General features: G+C 48.4%; 3 non-coding genes across 3 annotated transcripts; all 3 read left to right on the top strand.

Annotated features, from left to right (window-relative positions):
• The first annotated feature begins 4,845 nt into the window (after positions 1-4,845).
• Positions 4,846-4,916, top strand: TRNAG-GCC (transfer RNA glycine (anticodon GCC)). The gene has a single exon. It is a non-coding gene; the product is annotated as a tRNA-Gly (tRNA).
• Positions 4,917-7,595: 2,679 nt separating this feature from the next.
• On the top strand, positions 7,596-7,666 carry TRNAG-GCC (transfer RNA glycine (anticodon GCC)). The gene has a single exon. It is a non-coding gene; the product is annotated as a tRNA-Gly (tRNA).
• Positions 7,667-23,909: 16,243 nt separating this feature from the next.
• On the top strand, positions 23,910-23,981 carry TRNAE-CUC (transfer RNA glutamic acid (anticodon CUC)). Its single transcript has one exon. It is a non-coding gene; the product is annotated as a tRNA-Glu (tRNA).
• The last annotated feature ends 1,763 nt before the right edge of the window (positions 23,982-25,744 follow it).

A 25,744-nucleotide genomic window follows, 5' to 3' on the forward strand; every position in this document is an offset into this window, starting at 1 on the left:
GCGTTAACGTTACATGCTTTCCTTTTCCGTGATGCGAATAGACATCCATGTTAAGATTTTGGCAAACAAATGACGGCTTATAGCGCAAAGAAATGCTCATCTGATAAGTGCGGGAAACAAATTGTCCTAAAGTTCAAGAAGAAGAAGTATAAGATAAATCCTGGACAGAGTCGAGCATGGACGGATTTAGCCTGGAGTTTTGGAGGGGGGGGGGGGGGGGGACAAGCGTTCGTCTCCAGCTGGGTCGTGTGGGATCCGAGGTCCACTGCACTTATGAAACACGACGTTTGCGCCGAATAGGACTAAGCCGCGTCAACAAGAGTTTTGTTTTGATATTCAAATCGCTGCCAACATTTCTGCATGTACTCTTGCCCCACCGTTATTCATTCCCCTTCATCCCATTGCCCTGAAATGATAGATTTCTGACCGAATTGGCTCTAATACGAATAACCAATCCGTACTAGAATATGCGACACTTCTATCCTCTCTCCTGTTTCACCCTGCGTCCTGGCGACGCCCCGCCTGTCTGTGGCAGGCTGCATGCGTCCGCCACGAGTGGGCTGAGAGGCCCGTGGAGAGGCAGCCCCCGCCGGGCGCTCAGCGCATTCCCCACATCCAGGTCCCTGCGCGGGCTAATGCTCAGCGATCCGTGCGCCTGGCACACGTCCTGTCCCATCATTATCCAGTCTCCTTCATCCCGCAGCACTGAACTGATCATTGCTGGCCAGAGGGACTGTAATCCAAATAACCAAACCGTGTTATAATTTTGCATAGCTTACGCAGCATTGGTTGAGAGCCAATAAAAATCGACCCAATAGTCTGCGCATGTTCGCGGGCGTGCAGCTCAGATAATAGAGGGCTTTATGTCTTAATAAGGGCAGGTTTGTGAAATGCGCCCACTGACCTTCGAGATGACCATTTCATATAAATTTCATACAAATTTGGAACGCCCGCTTGAGCGTTTGTCGAAAAGTTTCAGTTTCGAGTTCATGTACATGCTGAAATGCGATTCGGAAAAGTGATCCTGCCGACATCATGCGAGATCAGATTGCATATCTCTTCCCGGCTAATCCAGAGTGGAAATCTTCTGATGCCCCTCTTAACAATGAATGCAACCGCTATCACCTTATGTTTGGTTACCCTTCCGAATATTTATATTCCATCGAGCCGACAGTTTGCTTATACGCGTCGCCGGTTTCAAGAAACCCGTGTCCGTACAGCAAGTCCGAAACGGTATTTGAAGGGTGGTAAAGATGACAACAATTGGTAAAAGTCGCCATTATTGGATACGAAGCATGGTGCAGTAATACGGACTGGTGCTGCACTTGGTGACCAGCCACAGCTGTTTTAACCATGGGTATGACTCTGCGACGCACTAACCAACGTCTTGAACTCAATTTATGGGAAAGAACGGCTTAGAAACATTCGAAAAGGCTTATTGAAAACCCGTATTGTGGCGCCATTCAACACATAATGGTGATGTCACCGTGGGATTGGTAGACCTATCCCGACTGGGCTCCGACACCCGCCCCCCCCCCCCCCCCTCTTCCTCTGACCCCGCCCAGCTTGCAAAGCACAGGGTACCTCGATGCTGAACGAACTGGTGGTGCAATTGCACGAAACAACAAATACACTCTTGCCGCCGAAGTGACCGAATATTATCAGACTGTTCTTTCGTGGTGTATTGGTACCGCCGTACGTTGTACGGATCCCGCCGCCTTTTGCACTGACCCCACCGTCTGTTGTACGGACCACACTGCCTGCTTTACGAAACCCACCGTCTGTTGCACGGACCCCACCGCCTGCTGTAAGGACCTCACCGCCTGTTGTTCGGGGCCATCACCTGCTGTAAGGACCCTGCCTCCTGTTGAACGGACCCCACCCCTGCTGTACGGGCCGCACCGTCTGCTGTGGGGATCCCGCCGCCTGTTGTGCGGACCGCACCGTCTGTTGGTCGGACCCCATCGTCGGCTATACCGGCCGTGCCATCTGCCGTCTACTGTGCCGACCCTTCCTCTCGCCGTACCAGGCCTGTGGCGTTTTATGTGCTGCACGGACCCTGCAACGTGTTACCAAATGCTGTTGGATTTAGTAAAGCAGATTCCATCTTTTGCTGTGCCGACTCAGCTGACAAAAATGTCTTTATCGATGGTGAGGTCACGGGTCGAGACTGGGTGATGATGGCCCGTTGACACGAGGATCTCAAGCGATATTGTATGCTGGTGCATTGTACGCGGACGAGCCAAGTTGTTGGCGGCAGGGATGAACGTGAGTTTTACAGGAAAGTGCGTTGCTGAATAACGTGGATGTGAGCGGTGCAGACATAGTTAACGTCACGCCTGTTGACCACCTGCTTCATCTCTTCGGAAAATCTGAGCAGGGCTGGAAGATGAAGCCAACAAACGGATTGCGCCAGGGGAAGCAACTCAAAAACTTCTTCCCTTAGGTGTCAGGTACCTTGCCACCGACTGCAATCGTCACAACTGAGGATGAGGCGGAGAAAGTTTCGCTAGACAAGCTCCCAACACACACGTCGTTTCTGAAGTTAAACGTGATTGCTCTCCCCGAGTTCGAGCACTTTGCAAGCGTTCGCAAGCCCCAGCTCGCCGTAGAGTGGGATGCCGCGACGTGGACCCTTTAAACTTGGAGATCTCGTGATGAAAGAATGACAAACCTCAAACGATATGCATGCTCATTTGACCTTAATCCGGAAGAAGCTAATCCGGGGAGGGTGCGCTTCTGCCAAAAACGGAGCACTTTAATGAGCTACGACCGAAGGCTGAACAGGAGATTCCGGAGCTAGCCTTAAACATGGGAGACCAGATCATGCGCAGCGAGCAGTAAAGATGAGACAACTGCTCGCAAGACATCTGCTGTTCTTCCCCAGAAACTTCCAAGGATCGTGTGCGATTAAGAGCGCTGCCATACAAGAATGTAGAGAGAGCGCACAGTCTTTTACCAGAATTAGGAACCGCAAGAGCCACACGACGTGCAGATCTGCGACCATCTTAGCGAATGGTTTGTGATCATATCTAGCACAATGGGTGCAGCGCTACCGGCGTCGCTTTGCTTCACATGGAGCAAACCAGACTGCTCTATCATGATGTATTGCTCCCACCGTACACTTTACGGACCCCCGCCCCCGTTGTTCAGACCCAACTCCTGTTGCACGGACCCCACCGCCTGCTGTACGGATCCCGCCGCCGCTGTTCCCATCCGACGGGCGACATGGCGGACATTTGTTCAGGTTCTGGTCTGGATTTGAATCTGAATCTTACCATTCTACGCAAGTCTGTATCCACGGCCGCGTTTGGCCAGCTGAGAGGCGGCGATAGAAGGAAACGGACCTCTCACATGACGCTCTGGTCGGAAACTCGATTCAGGCCATATTCAGCAAAAGTTCGCAGAAACAAAGCACCAAGTCCGTGAACAAAATACAATAGAATATCTATGGACAGGTTTCCGATCGCAAGGTGCTGACTTAGATGGGAGCAGCGGACAAAAGGTGCGCAGGCCGCAAACTTGTTTTGAGGGATAGTCTATTGCTGATGCTCATGGCTAAAAGCAGACCACTAGGTGGTGGCTCACCAAACTGTATTGGGAATGAACCAAGATCGGCCTGGCGTGTATTGCGGTTAAGTGAGCGATTGGCGGCAGGGCATGAAGGGGACTGAACCGTAAGACGTGGAGACATGAAACATTGGGGAGGCGGCATGTCGCGTCGTGTCCCTTTGTTACCAGTGGCGTCTGTATGTGTGTCTCCCGTGTGGGTCAGTGGTGTCACGTGCTGCCAACCATATTTTCTTCTTTTTCGCGCCCACCTCTGGATGTTGAACTTCTCCTGCCATTTTCATTGAGCATGATAAGCGACCTGGACTCAATCGTGCGCGTTGTTAGCTGAATGTTATGCATCCGTGCGAGAAAGGTCAGAAAAGAAACACAAATAGAGCACAAATTTGCACGGCACACCATGCTTGGAGAGGATGGCTCGAAACCCCACGCACGTAGCCCGCTCTGAAGTACGCTCGTACTCCGCTGGGCGAAAAGCGAGGATGGACCTGTGCAACCTAGGAAACGACCGGTAATTGTGAATTGATATACTTGTAGGTTTGATCTCATTTTGACAATAATATCATGGTGTTACGTATGCTCACCTCGAATGGAAGATAAGGATAACGGGATCAATTCGGGCTTTTTGGATAAACTTTCCTTGCGAGGCGTGTACGGGTTTTCAAATGCCAGGCGGGTACGGCTATTCAAAATCTAAAAATGCCACCAGAAGGCACTACTCACTTCCATTATTAGACTAACCGGTCCTGAGGTTCCACCGGCGTATGTTCTTGAACTATGCTCCAAGAGTGAGGCAATCCCTTTCGGGACGCTGAAAGTCTCTTAAGTGGCTGACCTCATTTGGGACGTGCCTTTGCTTTCATAGTTCAGAATATCCCTACCCTGTCCAGGACCCATGTCCGAGAACGTCAACCATGACGGGTCTGGGTCTCACCCTGACACACGAGTGGGCCCGTCCTCTCGTGGGTCTGTTCCAGTTGAGGTGTCCAGCCCACTGGTTCTAGTACAAGATATTTGTCACGGCACGTTACGAACAGCGGTTATGAGTGAACCGAGAGACGTTCGACAACGACTGAATGACAGGTGCAACATAGTTTTAGCGCGCTGGAAATCGAAGGTAGTGATATTTTAACGTAAAGAAGCGACTCAATGTTCATTAATGGAAATACACCACAGCCGCGTGGGGGGAGACTGGCTGAAAACTATACAGCCGAAGTGTTAATATCAATTTTGTTGCACACGTTTTGAAAAATCCAGCAACTTCAATTTGCAGAAGCATCGGTGGTTCAGTGGTAGAATGCTCGCCTGCCACGCGGGCGGCCCGGGTTCGATTCCCGGCCGATGCATTTTGCCCCCTGATAGAGGGATATGCAGGGACAGAACTTCCTGTCTCAGAATGGAAACACGCATGGACGCGCTTGGTTAACATCATCAACATAATTCCCTGTTTCAGAGCAACGAGTAGTGACACGAGAGCAGTCAACTGTTCACGAGCACACGTCCATTTTTTGCTTTTGATTTGCTTCCAGTAAACATTTTGGAGCCAAGCTCCTCAACGATTGCGATATTCTGCCTACGCCCCCGCACAGAAACATTTCCTGATGGGCCGATGCGAGTGATGTGATAGCTGGATAACTCTCAGAAAAGCTTACAGTTGGGTGAACGGCGGACTTCAACCACATAACCGAGAAAGTCATCTAGTTTAAAGAACGTTAACTGCTTAAGACGCCTAGAAGTAGGCCGCACCCTTGGAAGCGTCGTAAAAATCTGGATGGCATAACTACTCTGGCTTTGCCATAGATACCTATGTGTGCAAGGAAAGTTTGCGGCAATTGTAAAGGTGCATTTGGGTGACCAAAAATATCCGATCTCTGGCATATTATGCGCGTTAAACACACATGATGATGTGAGAATAAATAGATGCTGGCATGATGGGTGATACTTTGAACCATCCATAATTCTCTACGCCGTAGTAGAGCATCGTTCAACAGCGCATCGAACAACAACCAAAACGAAGCAAGTGCCTGTGGAAGCGAGAGAGAGTGACGCGTGGCAAACTAACCACATTGCCGTCCTGCCCCCCTCCCCCCAAAAAAAGAAGAAAAACATCCAAAGTAGCAAACGCTGAGTCATTTCCGTAAGGATCTAGCGCTCCTTCTGAGATTCTCAAAATCGAACATAAACATTATGATGTTGCACGTAAAGAACCGAGAGACAAATCACGCTTGCTTCCAAAACTCTTTAGAGGATTCGTCGTCACCGGAAGCAATTTCAGGTAAAGTCGAAATATCTCAGAGAATTATAATACATCCTCTTTCAATTGGATGTTACAGGAGCGATGTCACGTTCATCATGCGTGAAGATAGACTTTTACATTGATCGCCCGCTGGATTCGCGGCGTTTGGAAGTAGCGTCTTATGTTTTCCTTGCGGCTGCAGATGTCCGCGACAACCAGCACACCACCGTGTGACGTCATCACTGAGTAGCAGAACGCGTGTGGCCTGCAAGGAAATCGTGCCTACGGTCCATATTTATGACTAGCAGAAACAGAAATAAAGCGCTATATCGTCTCTTATATCATGCATTTTCAAGCAGCCGTAGTCTAGTTTGGCAAAACTTGCTATTCGCATTATGCTTGTTGCACTATTGGTTATTTACGATGGTAGTGAAGTGATCATGAACAGCGTTGCTTAAAGATAGTGTTTCTTGTTTGTACGGGGTTCTGAATTGAGATAGTCATTTTCAAGATGGCATTCAGTGCAGTTCACAGATCTGTCCTCTTAAAAGTTTAAGACACTGATTTTTTAGCCTGACTACGAGACCTCGCAGCGGCAGGTCCGTGTAACGACTAAGTTTCAGCGGACCCGCGCGGCAACCAACTTGCAGCAAATCCGCGCATTCACCAAGTCGCAGCAAACCTGCGCGGCTACCAAGTCGCATGCGAACCCGCGCGATAACCAAGTTGCAGCAGACCCGCGACCACCAAGTTGCAGCAGACCCATGCGGTCACCAAGCTGCAGCAGAAGACGTTCACGGAAGCTGCTCTGCGGTCTGCTTGAGGCTATGGTCCACACGCTAGCAGACTGAAGCTGCACCCTATCAGCAGTATGCCCGAACTCCAGTACCGCATCACCAGTAAGGCCGCGTCGCAGTTCGCGTGTGGTAGCGCTGGACCGCCCCCAGCAGCGGCAGCCAGATGCTCCGATCCCCTCCCGGCTCCAACTCCTCTCCCAGCTGCAGTCGCATCGGCCTCTCCGGCCTTATCTGCGCATCACTCGGACCATCCTCCTAGGACTGTCAGCATGTCTGACTGCTCCTCGGACGAAGCTTATCCTCTCACCGCCCGTATCGGCAGCGGCGGCATCCTCCTAGGACAGTCAGAACGTCTGACCGCTCCTCGGACAAGGCTTATCCTCTCACCGCCCGTCTCGGCAGCGGCGGCATCCTCCTCTGACAGTCTGCATGTCTGACCACTCCTCGGACGAGGCTTACCTTCTCACCGCGCGTCCCGGCGGCGGACGGTCCGAGGACCGTCATCCGTACACGCGCTCCTCTGGTGGCGACGTCTGAAAGTATTACGGCGTCGCCATAACCAGCTTTATGGTCACCTCCGAACGCCTATACGGGTGACTTATATATACTTATATATACGAGAGCGTCAACCATTACGGGCCTGGGTCCCATCCTGACACACGAATGGGCCTGTCCTTTCGTGGGTCTGTTTCAGTATAGATGTCCAGCCCGCTGGGACTGGTCCAATATATTTGCCACGGCACGTTACGAACAGCGGTTATGGGTGAACTGAGAGACGTTCGACAACGACTGAATGGGGCGTGCAACATACTCTTCACGGCTAGAGATCGAAGGTAGTGATATTTCAACATAAAGTAGTGACTCGATGTACATAAATGGAACAAGATTACAGCCCTGGTGGGGGAAGCTGGTCAAATAATGTAGAGTCGAAATATTCATATGAAATTTTCTGAAGCAATTTCTGAAAAATCCAACAACAATACGATTCAGAAGCATCGGTGGTTCAGTGGTAGAATGCTCGCCTGCCACGCGGGCGGCCCGGGTTCGATTCCCGGCCGATGCATTTTGACCCATGCTGGAGGACTATGCAGGGACATAACATCCTGTCCCAGAATGTAGGCACACATGGACACGCTTCGGTTAACATCAACATAATTCCCTGTTTCAGAGCAACGCGTAGTGACATGGGAGCAGTCAACTGGTCGCAAGTACATATCCATTTTTTATTTTATTCCAGTGAATATTTTCGAGTCAAGCTCCTCAACGACTGCGAAATTTTGCTTACGCTCCTGCACTGAAACATATCTTGATGAGCCAATGCGAGCGATGTGATAGACGGATAGCTCTCAGAAAAGTTTACTGTTGGGTGAATGGCGGACTTGAATCACATAACTGAGAGCGTTATGTAGTATAAATAACGTTAGCTGCTTAAGACGCGTAGAAGTAGGCTGCACCCTTGGAAGCGTCATAAAAATCTGGACGGCAAAACTACTCTGACTTTGCCATAGATACCTATGTGTGCAATGGAAGTTTGCGGTAATTTTAAAGGTGCATTTGTGTACCAAAAAGATCTGAGCTCCAGCAAATTTTTCGTGTTAGACACAGATAATGATGTGAGGATAAATAGATACTGGCATGACGGGTGATAATTTGAATATAGCATAATTCCCTACGCCATAATAAAGGATTGTTCAACAGCGCATCGCACAACAACCAAAGGAAGGAAGTGCCTGTGGAAGCGAGGGAGAATGACGCGCGACAAGCTATCCACATTGCCTTCCTGTTCCCCGAAAAAGAGAAAAAATCCTCAGTAGCAAGCGCTGAGTGATTGCCGTAAGGATCTTCCGCTTCTTCTCAGATCGTCAGAATCGAGCATGAACATTATGACGTTGCACGGAAAGAGCCGAGGGACAAGTCACGCTTGCTTCCAAGGCTCTTCAGAGGATTCGTGGTCACCGGAAGCAACTTGAGCCAAGTCCGAAATATCTCAGGTAATAAGGATATATCCTCTTTACATTGGATGTCACAGGCGCGACGTCACGGTCATCATGCGCGAAGATAAGGACTTTTACATTGACCGCCCACTGGAATCGCGGCATTTGGAGGTGGCCTCTTATGTTTTCCTTGCGGCTGCAGATGTCTGTGACAACCAGCACATCACTGTGTGACGTCATCACTCAGTAGCAAAACGACATGTGTCTGTCTAACACGTCATCCACATTCGGTGTAGTGGGGAACCAGCCGGCCAGGTACTTCTGAGCCAACGATCGTCCGCAAATCACCATCTCGGTAGAGCAGCGTTTACCAACGGTGATGACATTTTTTCAATCTGCAAAGAAATCATGCGTACGGTCCATATTTATGGACTAACAGAAACAGAAATTAAACGAAATATCATCTCTTATAGCATGCATTTTCAAGCAGCGGTAGTCTAGTTTGGTAAAACCTGCTATTCGCATCATACTTGTTGCACTATTGGCACACTTGGTAGCCAGGTGATTATGAACAGCGTATTTGATTAAAGGGAGAATTTCTCGTTTGTGCAGAATTCTGAACTTAGATAGCAATTTTCCAGGTGGCATTCAATGCAGATCACAGCCTGTCCTATCAAAAGTTTAAGACACTGATTGTTTAGCTTGATCGCGAGACCACGCAGCAGCAGGTCCGCGTAATGACTAAGTTGCAGCGGACCCGCCCGATAACCAAGTTCCATCAAACCCGCGCGATCATCAGGCTGCTGCAGACCTGTGCGGTAATCAGGTTGCAGCAGACCCGCGACCACCAAGTTGCGGTAGACCCGTGCTGTCACCAAGTCGCAGCAGACCCACGCTGTCACCAGGTTGCAGCAAACCGGCGCGGTAATCAGGTTGCTGCAGACCTGTGCGGTCATCAGGTTGCAGCAAACCCGCGCGGTCACAAAGCTGCGGCAGGCCCGCGATCACCAAGTTGCAGCAGAGCTGTGCGGTCACCAAGTCGCAGCAGACCCGCGCGGTCAACGAGTCGCAGCAGACCTGCGCGTTCACCAAGCTGCAGCAGACCTGTTCACCAAGTTCACCAAGCTGCAGCAGAAGACGTTCACGGAAGCAACGCTGCGGTCTGCTTCAGGCTATGGTCAACCCTTTAGCACACTGAAGCTGCACCCCACCAGCAGTACGTCCCAACGCCAGTACCGCGTCACCAGTACGGCCGCGTCGCAGTTCACGTGTCGTAGCGCTGGACCTCCCCCAGCAGCGCGAGCCGGCTGTTCCGATCCCTCCCGGCTCCAGCTCCTCTCCCAGCTGCAGTCACATCGGCCTCTCCGGCCTTATCTGCGCCTCACTCGGACCATCCTCCTCGGACAGTCAGCATGTCTGACCTCATGTCTGAAGGGAAGGTAGGAAAGAAAGCGCTGCAAGAGTGGTAACCAGTGGAAGCCGCATCGTTTGTACATGGCGGAAAGAAATGCACTGTGCTATGTAACCGGTGGTAGGAAAGATATTGTGCTGAAACAATTCGCCACGAGTGAAGACGTACACACGGAGACATATTCGTAACGGAGCGGCAGGAACATCAGGCTGTCTACGTGCCGATAACGAACAATTTGTAAGCGGCAGATGCATATGACCAGCGAGCCGATTGTGTAAGATTTAGCAACGAAAGTGATGATTTAAATGGAAAACGTAAAGGGAGTTTGCCTGGCCAGGACTAGAGCCAGGATCGTTCAGTGTGCACATTGATTAAAGGAAACTTTGATATGCATCGATTGATGTAGCGGCCCCACCCATTCTCTGGCTTCCAACTCAGCGAAAAAGCAGCTCCTAGCATATGTGTGCAGACCTGGGTTTCGATTTCTCCAAATGATGGAGGGGCCAGAGTTTTAAAAATCGTCACAAGTGGACAGGAATGAAAACTTCTCGTATGTAGTCCTCTCTCTCTCTCTCTCTCTCTCTCTCTCTCTCTCTCTCTCTCTCTCTCTCTCTCTCTCTCTCTCTCTCTCTCTCTCTCTCTCTCTCTCTCTCTCTCTCTCTCTCTCTCTCTCTCTCTCTCTCTCTCTCTCTCTCTCTCTCTCTCTCTCTCTCTCTCTCTCTCTCTCTCTCTCTCTCTCTCTCTCTCTCTCTCTCTCTCTCTCTCTTGTGAGCTGAATGGTCAAATTTACCTATAAGTTGCCATTCTCTTTGCCTGTAATTTGTGTAAGTATATAGTTATGTATCGCAAGAATATTTTCCGCCATAGCTCTATCTGGCATTGCGTCCCTTTGAAATGAATGTTCTCGACAGTCAAAAGGATTACAAAACCATATACATTCCAATTAATGAAATTGAAAACAAAAGCACTCCTCCTCGCATGATTTCGGAAAATGGTTCTAAACAGTTCTCAAAAACGCTTAGACACATGCACTCTTCTTGATAATGCCTCTCCCCGCTCACTTCATCAAACACGTTAAGTGTCCTCCCAAACTAAGTCATGTGATGCAGGCAATAAACAGGCTGGGGAGTCGGCTTGAGTTGAGTCGGCCGGTCACTTGAATCCATTGATTTGCCAGCTTTTCAAAACAATTAAAACTTGTTGACAGCTATGTGCGCGCACTCAACTTTCTCCATAACCTCCAATATCGCACACGGAGCTTGTCCCTCTGGCCCTAGTTGAATGCCTGTTCGGCAAATTCACAAGGTGAATAAGCGTTTTCATCATTTGATACCTAAGTTGTCGGTGTCAATTTTACCCTCTGTACTGGAGTGCACGCTGAAATCAGTGACCCCATTTCCCGTCCTGGGAATCGAACCCGGGGCCTCAGGGGATAGAACTGCGTATCCTAGCCACTAGACCACGCGGGAGCACTGATGTCGGTGGGGAGGCCTCTGAAGGCCTCTCTGTGCACCTTTCAACTCCACTAAAAACGTTGCCGAACATAAGTCTGAATGTCACTCAAGACGGATCGCAATGCGGCCGTATACTTCTAGATTACGATTTGTAGAAGAACGATGAAAAACACTGCAAACCGGTATGAGATATGCACTTAAAATGCACCTTGAGACAGGAGCATGTGAAACAACGCTACTTTTCGCTTTGCACACCTGTGAAATGTGCATGACAAGTGTTCGTCATAAGTTGTGACACGCCTTAACATGCTACATGCTTTCCTTTTGCGTGATGCGAATGGACATCCATGTTAAGCTGTCGGTCAGCGAATGACGGCTTATAGCGCAGAGTAGTGTTTACCTGCTCGCAGTTGGTTAGGTTGCGTAGGTTGCCGAATATAGAGGGCTTAGCCATGTTTATCTTGGGAGACGTTTCCATGGAACTGAAACTAAATGGTTGTAGAGTTTTAAGATAGCTCGTAAACGACATTCCCCAGCAAACACCGTCATTGTCTGGAATTTAATTTGTGACACGTACCCGGTATAGTATCGCATGCTAAAGGTTTAGGGCTATTACATGCTATATATTATATTATATATTACATATGAGGGCTAACGGAGTGGGAACACCACACTACGGCAGCTTAAGCAACCTCAAAAATAACTTTTGAAATTTTGATAATAAATTTTAAGGTTAGTTTAATATTAATTGTATATTCAATTTCACACTAGTTTTATGTCTAATTTCATGTTAACTTTATATTTGATTTTATGTTAATTTTATATTTAATTTTATATTACATATCTTTTGCGCTTTTCAACCATGTGCCGCCAAAACTGTGTATTGGTATGTGTAGGTGTCTAGGGGTATGGGTATTGGTATGGGGGTATCTAGGTAACGTGGAGTCTGAAAATGTAAAAGATTGCGCTTCTGTCTTTAAGTTATCGAAAGCAGGAATTACTTTTGATTCCTGTAAGGTGGTGGCAATGGTGATATCTTGGCTCAAATATCTGTGATACGATAGATGATGTGATGCGCCTATTTTTTGTCATCCTCATGTCAAATCACTCTCCTTACCAGCAACCAGCTGTGTTTGGCATTTTGCACCCCCCCCCCCCCCTGCCAAAGGCAACTTAGGGCCCATTTCGCAATGGAAATCAACAAGTTTCTTAAATTCAAGATACCCAGATGAACCAAATTTACCGTCAAGCTTTTAAAAGTCCCTAAATATGCAAGCGGATTTGCGCGAATTCTTTTGAAAAGCTTTTCTCCTAAAGCGGCCTGGACCGGATTGCACTGAGACTTCTGCGAAAAGCGGATTGGCGGCCGGATTGAGTCTAGACTAGCCGAACTGGACCGGACCGGATCATGAAAATTAAATCCGTGAAGTGCGATAATAGTTATATTACGCTGTAACAAAGTCTTTTGATGCTCATTTATGAACTCACTTAATGGGAAAGAACGGCTTAGATAGACCTGAGAAGGCTTATTGACAACCCGCATTGTGGTGCCCTTCAGCACATACATTGCTTGGTGCATCCCCATAGTGCTGTCGCCGTGGAATTGGCAGACCTAGGCCGACAAGGCTCCGACCCCCCCCCCCCCCCCCCCCACTCTTCCTCTGACCCCGCCCAGCTTGAAAAGCACAGGGTACCTCGATGCTGGACGAACTGGTGGTGCAATAGCACGAACCAACAAATACACTTTTGCCGCCGAAGTGACCGAACATAGCCAGACTGTTCTTTCGTGGTGTATTGGTACCGCCGTACGTTGTACGGATCCCGCCGCCTTTTGCACTGACCCCACCGTCTGTTGTACGGACCACACTGCCTGCTTCACGAAACCCACCGTCTGTTGCACGGACCCCACCGCTTGCTGTAAGGACCTCACCGCCTGTTGTTCGGGGCCATCACCTGCTGTAAGGACCCCGCCTCCTGTTGAACGGACCCCACCCCTGCTGTACGGGCCGCACCGTCTGCTGTGGGGATCCCGCCGCCTGTTGTGCGGACCGCACCGTCTGTTGGTCGGACCCCATCGTCGGCTATACCGACCGTGCCATCTGCCGTCAACTGTGCCGACCCTTCCTCTCGCTGTGCCAGGCCTGTGGCGTTTTATGTGCTGAACGGACCCTGGAACGTGTTGCCAAATGCTGTTGGAGTCAGTAAAACAGATTCCGTCTTTTGCTGTGCCGACTCAGCTGACAAGAATGTCTTTATCGACGGTGAGATCACGGGTCGAGACTGGGTGATGATGGCCCGTCGACACGATGATCTCAAGCGATATTGCATGCTGGTGCATTGTACGCGGACGAGCCAAGTTGTTGGCGGCAGGGATGAACGTGAGTTTTACAGGAAAGTGCGTTGCTGAATAACGTGGATGTGAGCGGTGCAGACATAGTTAACGTCACGCCTGTTGACCACCTGCTTCATCTCTTCGGAAAATCTGAGCAGGGCTGGAAGATGAAGCCAACAAACGTATTGCGCCAGGGGAAGCAACTCAAAAACTTCTTCCCTTAGGTGTCAGGTACCTTGCCACCGACTGCAATCGTCACAACTGAGGATGAGGCGGAGAAAGTTTCGCTAGACAAGCTCCCAACACAAACGTCGTATCTGAAGTTAAACGTGATTGCTCTCCCCGAGTTTGAGCACTTCGCAAGCGTTCGCAAGCCCCAGCTCGCCGTAGAGTGGGATGCCGCGACGTGAACCCTTTAAACTTGGAGATCTCGTGATGAAAGAATGACAAACCTCAAACGATATGCATGCTCATTTGACCTTAATCCGGAAGAAGCTAATCCGGGGGGGATGCGCTTCTGCCAAAAACGGAGCACTTTAATGAGCTACGACCGAAGGCTGAACAGGAGATTCCGGAGCTAGCCTCAAACATGTGAGACCAGATCATGCGCAGCGAGCAGTAAAGATGAGACAATTGCTTGCAAGACATCTGCTGTCCTTCCCCAGAAACTTCCAAGGATCGTGTACGATTAAGAGCGCTGCCATACAAGAATGTAGAGAGATCGCACAGTCTTTTACCTGAATTAGGAACCGCAAGAGCCACACGACGTGCAGATCTGCGACCATCTTAGCGAATGGTTTGTGATCATATCTAGCACAATGGGTGGGGCGCTACCGGCGTCGCTTTGCTTCACATGGAGTGGAGCAGACCAGACTGCTCTATCATGATGTATTGCTCCCAACGTACGCTTTACGGACCCCCGCCCCTGTTGTTCAGACCCAACTCCTGTTGCACGGACCCCACCGCCTGCTGTACGGATCCCGCCGCCGCTGTTCCCATCCGACGGGCGACATGGCGGACATTTGTTCAGGTTCTGGTCTGGATTTGAATCTGAATCTTACCATTCTACGCAAGTCTGTATCCACGGCCGCGTTTGGCCAGCTGAGAGACGGCGATAGAAGGAAACGGACCTCTCACATGACGTTCTGGTCGGAAACTCGATTCAGGCCATATTCAGCAAAAGTTCGCAGAAACAAAGCACCAAGTCCGTAAACAAAATACAATAGAATATCTATGGACAGGTTTCCGATCGCAAGGTGCTGACTTAGATGGGAGCAGCGGACAAAAGGTGCGCAGGCCGCAAACTTGTTTTGAGGGATAGTCTATTGCTGATGCTCATGGCTAAAAGCAGACCACTAGGTGGTGGCTCACCAAACTGTATTGGGAATGAACCAAGATCGGCCTGGCGTGTATTGCGGTTAAGTGAGCGATTGGCGGCAGGGCATGAAGGGGAGGGAATCATAAGACGTGGAGACATGAAGCATTGGAGAGGCGGCATGTCGTGTCGTGTCCCGTTGTGACTAGTCGCGTCTGTATGTGTGTCTCACGTGTAGGTCAGTGGTGTCACGTGCTGCCAACTGTATTTTCTTCTTTTTCGCGCCCACCTCTGGATGTTGAACTTCTCCTGCCATTTTCATTGAGCATGATAAGCGACCTGGACTCAATCGTGCGCGTTGTTAGCTGAATGTTATGCATCCGTGCGAGAAAGGTCGGAAAAGAAACACAAATAGAGCACAAATTTGCACGGCACACCATGCTTGGAGAGGATGGCTCGAAACCCCACGCACGTAGCCCGCTCTGAAGAACGCTCGTACTCCGCTGGGCGAAAAGCGAGGATGGACCTGTGCAACCTAGGAAACGACTGGTAATTGTGAATTAATATACTTGTAGGTTTGATCTCATTTTGACAATAATATCATGGTGTTACGTATGCTCACCTCGAATGGAAGATAAGGATAACGGGATCAATTCGGGCTTTTTGGATAAACTTTCCTTGCGAGGCGTGTACGGGTTTTCAAATGCGAGGCGGGTGCGGCTATTCAAAATCTAAAAATGCCACCTAAAGGCACTACTCACATTATTAGACTAACCGGTACTGAGGTTCCACCAGCGTATGTTCTTGAACTATGCTCCAAGAGTGAGGCAATCCTTTTTGGGACGCTGAAAGTCTCTTAAGTGGCTGACCTCATTTGGGACGTGCCTTTGCTTTCATAGTTCAGAATATCCCTACCCTGTCCAGGACCCATGTCCGAGAACGTCAACCATGACGGGTCTGGGTCTCACCCTGACACACGAGTGGGCCTGTCCTCTCGTGGGTCTGTTTCAGTTGAGGAGTCCAGCCGGCTGCCCATCTTGCCCATCTTGCAGCGCTTTCTCTCCCAACTACCATCCCTTCACCTGATGTCAGCAGTGACAACAATACTTCCCCTTCCGGCCGCCAGGCGTTCGGACGCGACCATAAAGCTGGCTATGGCGGCCCTGTAATACTTCCAGACGTCGCCGCCAGAGGAGCGCGTGTTCGGAGGACGGTCCTCGGACCGTCCGCCGCCGGGACGCGCGGTGAGAGGGTAAGCCTCGTCCGAGGAGCGGTCAGACATGCTGACTGTCCGAGGAGGATGGTCCGAGTGAGGCTCAGCTAGGCCGGAGATGCCGATGTGACTGCAGCTGGGAGAGGAGCTGGAGCCGGGAGGGGATCGGAGCACCTGGCTCCCGCTCCTGGGGGCGGTCCAGCGCTACCACACGTAAACTGCGACGCGACCGTACTGGTGATACGGTACTTGGGTTCGGGCGTACTGCTGATGGGACGCAGCTTCAGTCTGCTAACGTGTGGACCATAGCCCGGTGCAGACCGCAGCGTGGCTTCCGTGAACGTGTTCTGCTGCAGCTCGGTGAACTTGGTGAACAGGTCTGCTGCATCTTGGTGAACGTGCGGGTCTCCTGCGACTTGGTGGCCGAGCGGATCTGCTGCAACTTGGTGACCGCGGGAGTCTGCTACAGCCTGGTGACTGCGCGGGTCTGCTGCGACTTGGTGAGCGCATGGGTCTGCTGCAACTTGGTGCCGCGGGTCTGCTGCAACTTGGTGACCGCGCGTGTCTGCTGTGACTTTGTGACCACGCGGGTTTGCTGCGACTTGGTGACCATGCCGGTTTGCTGCGACTTGGTGACCGTGCGGCTTCGCTGTAACTTGGTTATCGCGCGGGTTTGCTGCAACTTAGTCATTACGCAGGTTTGCTGTAACTTGGTAACCGCGCGAGTTCTGCTGCAACTTGGTGACCATGCGGGTCTGCAGCAACCTGATGACCGCGCGGGTTTGTTGCGAACTGGTGACCGCGCAAGTTTCTTGCAGCTTGGTCATCGCGCGGGTTTGCTACGACTTGGTGGCCGCGCAGGTTTGTTGCGACTTGGTGAACGCGCGGGTTTGCCGCGATTCGGTGGCCGCGCAGGTTTGCTGCGACTTGGTGAACGCGTGGGTTTGATGCAACTTGGTTATCGCGCGGGTCCCCTGCAACTTGGTCATTACGCGGGCCTGCTGCTGCGAGGTCCCGCAGTCAAGCTAAAAAATCGGTGTCTTTAACTTTTGAGAGGACAGGTCTGTGAACTGCACTGAATGTCATCGTGAAAATGGCTATCTCAGTTCAGAGCTCCGAACAAACGAGAAACACTCCCTTTAAGCAAATACGCTATTGATGATCACTTGACTACCATCGTAAATAACCCAAAGTGCAAACAGTAGGATGCGAATAGCAGGTTTTGCCAAACTAGACTACGGCTGCTTGAAAATGCATGTTATAGGAGGCGATATAGCGTTTTATGTATTGACCGTAGGACCGTATATGGACCGTAGACAGTATTTCTTTGCAGGACACACGTCATTTTGCTACTCGGTGATGACGTCACACAGTGGTGTGCTGGTTGTCATGAACATCTGCAGCCGCAAGGAAAACATAAGCGGCCACTTCCAAATGCCGCGAATCCAGCGGGCGGTCAATGTAAAAGTCCTTATGTTAACGCATGATAAATGTGCCCCAGGGAGCTAGGATCGCTTATGAACTAAGGTGGGAGTGAAAAATTTCATCGCAAAAAACCGTGCGGGAGTGAGAAAATCGATTCACAAAATATGGAACTTATGAGCTTGTGACTGATGCTTCAGCCAACGAAGACATCTATTTCAGGTTGACATGGACGTAGTATCAGGAACTTCACAAAACTATTTCGTTGTTTAACATCTTAGGCCATTTAAGAGAAACAGAACACATTAGCACGCGCTCGGGTGGGGGAATGGCAAATTTATCCCCCCCTCACCGAGGGCTTTTCCCGAATGGTTTCTGAACGGCGCGGCGTAGTTGCGCCAAATTTTGCATAGCTGCATAAAATTGCATAGCGGATCGTTTGAGATACAAATTTTAGATGTACCTTGTGAGTTTGCTGACCTATGACACGTCAAAGTCAGCCCATGGTTTCAGCAGACTCAATTTCTAGGGAATCGTTCAATATGATGCAACGACGGAGTGTCTGACGAAAACATACACCTCTGAGATGCTTTATTAGGCACCACAAATATTGAATGAGCAAATTATGTTGACCTAAAGTCAGGTATGAAGGTCAGAACAAGGTCAAAACCACCCTGATTTATTACTCTAGGGCTGCTGTATGGGATACATTCTGGTCTTTATTTATAATTTTTTGACAGCAGGAACCGCATCATATATCTTCAATTGGCTTCTTAGGGGTCAGAACAGGTCATTGACGTAAGCCAAATGACGTAGGTCGAAATTGACATAGGTCGAACTTTTTGTTTTAGAAACATACCGCCTAGCGTGATCTTTGTCCCTTATTCAAATGCAAAACTGGGAGTAGTCTTGTATCATTTTGGTCGCCATGACCTTCAAAGAGTCAAACAAGGTCAATAACCTCAAATGTGCTTGTGACCTTTTGCTTAGAGACAGTTGCCTAAGCTCCGGGGGCGCTTCGGAGACCAACCTGGAATTTGACCTTGTTTGACCTTATTTGACCTGAAGGTCATGACCTAGTAAGCTGAAATGTACCCCCCCTGAGTGAGTTCACGTACAGGTCAAGACATCCTGTAAATTTGGTGTCTCTAGCTTTCTTAGTTCCCGAGATCTCAGAAGGGGAGGTCCAATTGACCCCTCCCCACCCGAGCGAAGGGTATCTACCCGGCCAACTGGGCGCGTGTTAAAGCATAGTAATTTCATGACAGTGTTATGAGCATAACAAATTAGCAACACCAATAATTTGATGCTGCACTTTTAAATTTCCTTCCACAGTACATTTAAAACAAAACAAAGCAAGCGAATTCAATGACAAAATAACAACAGAAAATTCAACAAGCATAAAACACTCAAACAAAAAAAATATTGGACTCCTACGCGTCAGCCCGTCACCAAACCAACCACAACAGACATACGTCTGGCTTCTGTTAAGATGGGGTCAGGAAAACAAATATTTTATTACTGCTTCTTACCAAATACCAATGCTTATTTCCAAAAAAGTAGCCTACACCTGACCAAAAGAGGCCTTACATCATCTCATACTGTGTAACCTGCTTGTATCACAGCAGCAGTTGTGAGTTACTGATTCTTGCACAATTCCTATTGCCACTTGCCATGCACTTGACCAACTTAACCCAACTTAGAGTAGCCCATATGATGAATATCATCTTAACTCACCTATCTGTTGACAGCAGCACTTGTGATAAAAACACGTTACCGAAAGCTAATTTTTTGGCTGGTTTCAACTTGCTTCATTATTCAGTTCACTTGTGTATGCTTGTTGACATCAGACAAAGTTGACAACACACAAATCAAAGCATTTAAATCACTTTGAACAACTTGTTCTGATTGTCATGGTTAATCTATGTCAAGGGCAATAAGAGGTATGCTCTACAAAATAACCTCTTTTCTCCAAAAGTAACAAAACTTTTGGATGACCATGCCAGTATTGCTGTTTGCCTTTTCAGCTGCGGTAAATGCATCCATTTAGACTTGTTTATTCATATTTAATGACAAAATTTGAGATGTTGGCTTCACATTTTAAATGGTATGGTCTGACTATTTGTCACATGCTAATATTTAACCCATATTATAATTGCTATGCAGCTTAGAGTATCTCTATGTTAAAAATATAATGCATATATACAGTGCAGTCATTTGCCAGTCAGCAAACCATGACAATTATAGAAAAAAATCTGGTTAAAACGGCCATGATGGACCACTTTAAGAAATTTGGGGCAAATAACCAAGGATATGGAACAAAATAAGCCCATTGCATGCCTTGCGGCAACGCAATTTGTCTTTTGGCGAAACTCGATGGATCAAAACAGTAAATGGCTAACTCTGGTCACCAATCATGTGTTGAAAGCAGGTAAGGTGAGCAATTATTTGGTCCACAGGGGACTTACTGGCTTCTTCCTGCTCGCCCAAAAAATAAAAGCCGGTACCTTTCGCATGGTCTCCTGGCAGACAGAGTCATCCCACTCACCCCCAAATATAAATATCAACCATGCCCACCAACCTACGATATTAAAATGCGAAACAAGTCAGAGGTGTGCATGATAAACATATCCAGAGGGCAGATTTTGCCATCAAACACTTCTGTTTTAGCTGCATCAGGTCTGTCCCAAGGCTCTGTATGGCAGCATTGGGATAGCCTTGCCAGGTAACCTGGTGAGTCAGACACTCGGAAGGCTTAGATTTATCATTATTGAGCACCGTCATGAACCAAGAAAATGGTTAACTGGGGCTTCAATAGGGCAAAAATGGCGGTAAAAATAAGCTCCGTGGTTCAGATTGTCTCCTTCATTCCCTGTGACTTGTTCACGCCTGGGTATATATCAAACAAGTTTGGGTGTCGGGCGAATTAATCCAATTTATGTCTAAAATATGTACAAGTTTGCAGTTGGAGCATCTTGCATAGCGATTGGTCAGAATTTTGAGCAGCAGATGGTATCTCTAAAGGCAATCGAAAAGGAAGGAAGAATAAAGTGGTATCACACTCGCATGATACCAAGAAAATCAACATTAGCTAAATAAATGTAAAGACTGGTACTTTAATCGCAACACTTTGTAATAAGCTGATTTGACATAAAATCTGTTGATATAAGTGCTCAAATGGTGATATTTATTTTGTAGGTTTGATTTAGAGGACAATTCTTGAGCTTTTCACTCATGCATTTCGGGAGTGATACAATTTAGTGATCAAGTTTCCTCTGGAAAAAGAAATACGTGGAGTAGAATTCTCTACCAGGCCTTGCTGGTGTTTGCACCACGCTCTGCTTTCGTGGTGTGGTGGTGAAACAAAAAAATAGGGGATGCGTGAAAGCCTTGCATTTGGTGCACAGATGCCGATTGTGATGCATTTTGTAAACAAACCAAACTTAACGCGTGCAAGCGGCTTGGGTCGCTGGGGTTCTTGGGCTCGGAGGTACCTGGCGCCCTTGCTCTGTGCATACATAGACATGATTCAGATGTAGTTAGGTGAGGCAGGACATAGCCATAGGTGTCAAGGTTCTGTGGAGCCTCGTTTATGCTTGCTGGTTTCAAGTAAGCTCGGTTTTGGATGACATCTGAAAACCTCTGAAAGAGAAACAGGGGTTTGGCATGCGTGATTAGACAATGTCAGGCAGGAGTGAAAAGGTCACATAAAATATGGGGAAAAGGAGTGAAAAATTATTCCTAATAGGGTGTCGCCTTACACCCAAAGTCAGCAATTCTAGTACACTGACGTGACATCCGTAGCTGTCAACCGCCAAAGCGGTGTTATTCAGGCCGGTAACGTTACAGCCTACAGTGACAGCGGCTTCAACAGAAACGAACAATCGGGGTCGTCGTCACCTTCTGCCATGTACGGAACCGTGTATGAATCCGTGTTCTCGGCTTAGTCGCCAGCGCTGAGACCACTTGGCTCCGGAGGAGGCTTGAATTCAGCACCATCAGCCAGCGCTGGCTCAGCAGGCGACGCGGGCTCAGCAGTCGGCGGGGAAGGCGACTCAGTCTCAGCAGCAGACACAGCCTCACAGGCGGCCGAGCCATGACGCCCCTGGAGTTGTCAGGCCATCCTCCACACCTCGCGAACCTCCCTAGTCACAGTCGTATCCCAGTCATGCGACCCCAGGACAAGCTTCCGGTGCATGCACTGGTGGTTCAAGGCAAACTCCTCTTGATACTTGATACACTGAACACTTGATACACTGTGCAGACAATGGGGCGTGGAAAGCTGCGCTGAGGCTTGCACTTGCACTTCGCGACATCGACAAAGTTCTTGAATTTCGTGGTGACGGCGTTGCTGTGTTACTCTCTTTCTTCCTTTGGTTTCTTGTTGATAGCTCTGTTGAGATGATATCAATCCCCTCTCGATCAATTTTATCACGTCTTTTAGACCATGAACAGGGATCGCTACATTGGTCCACAAATCCCTGTTTTCTGCCCGCGCGGTCTTGAGGATAGTATTAGTAAGATTCCTATTCGATTCGCTCCGCAGCCTGATGTAGCTCAAGGCCTTCGTGTAGTCGGTAGTTGGTGGTGGGACAGTGGAGCCGGGTGGCCTATCACAGCAACAAAAATGTTTTGTGCGCGACCGTGTAGCCTTGGGCATGCTTATGCAAGTAATTGATCGAATACATTTTTTTAGTACCGGAAAAACTTAACTAATAAACCCATAGCGCCAACACAACAAGCATATAAATTGCAAATCAGCATCACTATGATGCATTAGCAATCGCAAACGTAAGACCTACCCCAATCTACTGGAGCATTCTCATAACTACACAGCTTTGGGTTGTACCAAAATGTAATGTTGTTGACTACAAAAGTCAGGTTAAAAGCTGTTTGGAAATGTTTTGCGGCACTCTTCACAATATATATTTCATACCTAATCCACCAGGTACTAGTAGTGTAGAAAGTGGGAAGTTTGAGGCTTGTTGGAGGATGATACCAGTGCGTACAATAGGTGGCGCTAGTATCCAACACAACGTTCTTGGTGTGTCAAGGAAAAACTGCTCTTGTGTCACGAATATCAACAGTGATGTGGTGTTAAAGACCTGAAAGCTCTCATTAATCCGTGTGCCAAGAAAAAACTTTGTGTCGGTTGATTCCAAGAGATTCACCTCTCGATGACACACCCTAATGAGCAACCAACGTGCAACTTGAGACAGCAGTGTCAGAGACAACGCAACATTTGGCCTTACGCAACTGGGAAAATGCGCATGACAAATAAACTTCCCATGTTTTTATGCCTTAGTACGCGTTCACGTGTGGGTTAATTTGACTCCACCCGAAGGTTTTTCAAAATGATTTCCGAACGATGCGGCGTAGCCGCGCGAAATGTTGTACAGCTGTAGAGCATGGAAGAGCAGATCTTTTCACGTAAACATTATATGTACCTCACAAGCTTCTGCCGTATGGTAGGTCAAAGTTAGGCCGAGGCCGTCAGCGAGGAGCATTTCCAAGTAATTGTATAATGCGGTGTAACAACGGGATGTTGGAGGAAGCCACACTCATCTGAAATAATTTCTTGAACAAAATATCAACCGAAGCTATACTGGCACACAATCCATTGACATAGGAATAATAATAAAAGTCAGACCAAGGTCAAAACTGACCTGCATTATTTATCAAATCTTGGTTTATGAGGCAGTTTCTATTGCTTTTCTCTAGTGAATTCATTCGGAACAGTCACTGCGTAGCCATCTTCCACTGCCTGTTTAAGCGTCAGGAAAGGTCAATGACCTAAAATTACGTAGGTCAACGTGTTGTTTGTAGGAGCACACTATTTTGAGTGATTGGGATCTTTCGGATTTGTTCCAGTTAGAGCAAAGAAGAGAGATTTGGTGGCATCTGCCATTTCAGCAACAGCATTCGAAAATGACGCATCTGTTCCATCTCTCAGACTGAAAGAGCAGGTGCCGCAGGCAGTGGACAGCCGCACCCGTGAATTATAACGTTAACGCAGACGGTGATCTGGCATGAAATTGGTGGCACATGTCATACTGGTTTGTAGTTGTTTCCAACAAGTCGTTGTTTTTGAAACCCCAATTTAGAAGAATATGTCCGTCATTGCATTGCGTCTTGCGTAATATCAAGATTACCGTCAAGTGATGTTCTTATGAAAGTGAAAATACGTGCAGGGAGGTCTTCATAGGCCATCATGAACAACTCGCCTCCCGCATGGTCTAGTGGCTAGGATACACGGCTCTCACCCGTGAGGCCCGGGTTCGATTCCCGGTGCGGGAAATAAGGTGCTTGTTTTCTGTGCGCACACCGTCACGGAAATCAAACGCATGGTGTTGTGATTTATATGGTAATTGTATTCTGTATTTGCAGGAGCAAATGTGCTTATGTCAAGCTGACGTCACTATGCCCTTTGTAATTTAATACTCCGGCACGTTGGGCACCTGTTAACATTGTCCACATTTGCCGTGTCAGAAAGCCATGCTTAATCTATGAAAATTGAATTCTATAAACATGTGCCATTTATTAACATTGTGTTACATGTTGTTTGGTCCAAATGGGCCAAACAACTATGGACAATGGACAACAATGTCCAAATGGACAATGGTCCCAAGCGACGAGCCCACTCTTCGCTACTGAAGTTCTCTGTCTTGGTTGTTTGCAGCGGATAACACTGAAGGCTAAACCCATAGTGGCATGTAGTGGCACAGTGGCACTTTGTTGTAAGCATATTGTACCTGCTTCTAGAATGTAGTTCTCACAAGTAAAGCATGGTTTCCTCACATGGCAGCTGCCTACCATACCAATGTATCACATTACAAGGGGCAGAGTGCCGGCGGCCTAAGAAAGAGCTTGTTAGTTCGGGAAAATGCAGGCAACAATAAGACCTATGCCTCAACAAGGCACAACCTTCATATCCCACCGGGACTCAAACCCTGGCCTCCCCGGTCAGAGCCTTGTATCCTAGCCCATGAACCAAGCAGGAGGAGGTGCATTCACAGAAAGGCCTCCCAAGAACGCTACTGTCCGTCTTTGTAGTCCAAGAAGACGCTGCTGGATGTGAATCTTAATATTGCACAAGACGGATCACAATGGTGGATGTATGGTTCTAGACTGCGATTTTTAAAAAAAAAACGATGAAAAAATCCTGCAAAACGGTATAAGATATCACACTAAAATGCATCTTGGGACAGGAGCGTGAGAAACAACGCTACCTTTGGCCTTACACGCCTGCGAAAATATGTATGACAAATGTTTTGCATCAGTTGTCACAAATGCCTTAACGCTACATGCTTTCCTATTCCTTGATGCGAATGGACATCCATGTTAAGCTTTTGTTCAACAAATGACGGGTTATAGCGCAAAGAAGTGCTTATCTGATGAGTGCTGGAAACAAAAAGTCCTGAAGTCTAAGAAAAAATGTGTTAGTCTTGGATAGAGTCGAGGTATTTTGAGTTGGGCAAGAAAAAGCACGTCCCAAAAGTTGTTAATCGCTGTACACGCTTCCAGCGTTCTTAAAATGACTGTCCCTCTCTTGGAGCATATTTAAAAACATATTCTGGCGAGACCTCCGGACAAATTAAGTCTAATAATAATATTAGTTTGTGCCTGGAACTGCCGCTTTAGATTTTGAATACCCGACCCGCCTCGCACCCAAATTTGAAAAGAGCGCGAGAGGGTGGGGACCCCGACCACGCGACCGTCGCACACCCCACAGAAGGGTCCCTGTGCGGGGTGAGGCTCAGGCGGTTGGCCCCCTCAGGCGCATGTAGTCCTACTCCACCGTTATTCATTCCCCTTCAACCCATTGTCCTGAAATGCTAATTTCTGGCCGAATTGCCTCTAATTGGCTCCACGGCTGAGAGGCCCGTGGAGAGGACAGCCCTGACCGGGCTCTCAGCGCATGCCCCACATCAGGGTCCCTGCAAGGCTAATGCTCGGCGATCGGGCGCGCCTGGAACATGTCCTGTCCCATCATTATCCAGTCTCCTTCATCCTGCAGCACTGAACTGATCATTGCTGACCAGAGAGACTATATTCCAAAT

The sequence above is a fragment of the Pollicipes pollicipes genome, unplaced genomic scaffold, assembly GCF_011947565.3.
Source record: "Pollicipes pollicipes isolate AB1234 unplaced genomic scaffold, Ppol_2.1 Scaffold_5282;HRSCAF=6240_pilon_pilon_pilon, whole genome shotgun sequence".
In the NCBI taxonomy this organism is placed as follows: domain Eukaryota; kingdom Metazoa; phylum Arthropoda; class Thecostraca; order Pollicipedomorpha; family Pollicipedidae; genus Pollicipes; species Pollicipes pollicipes.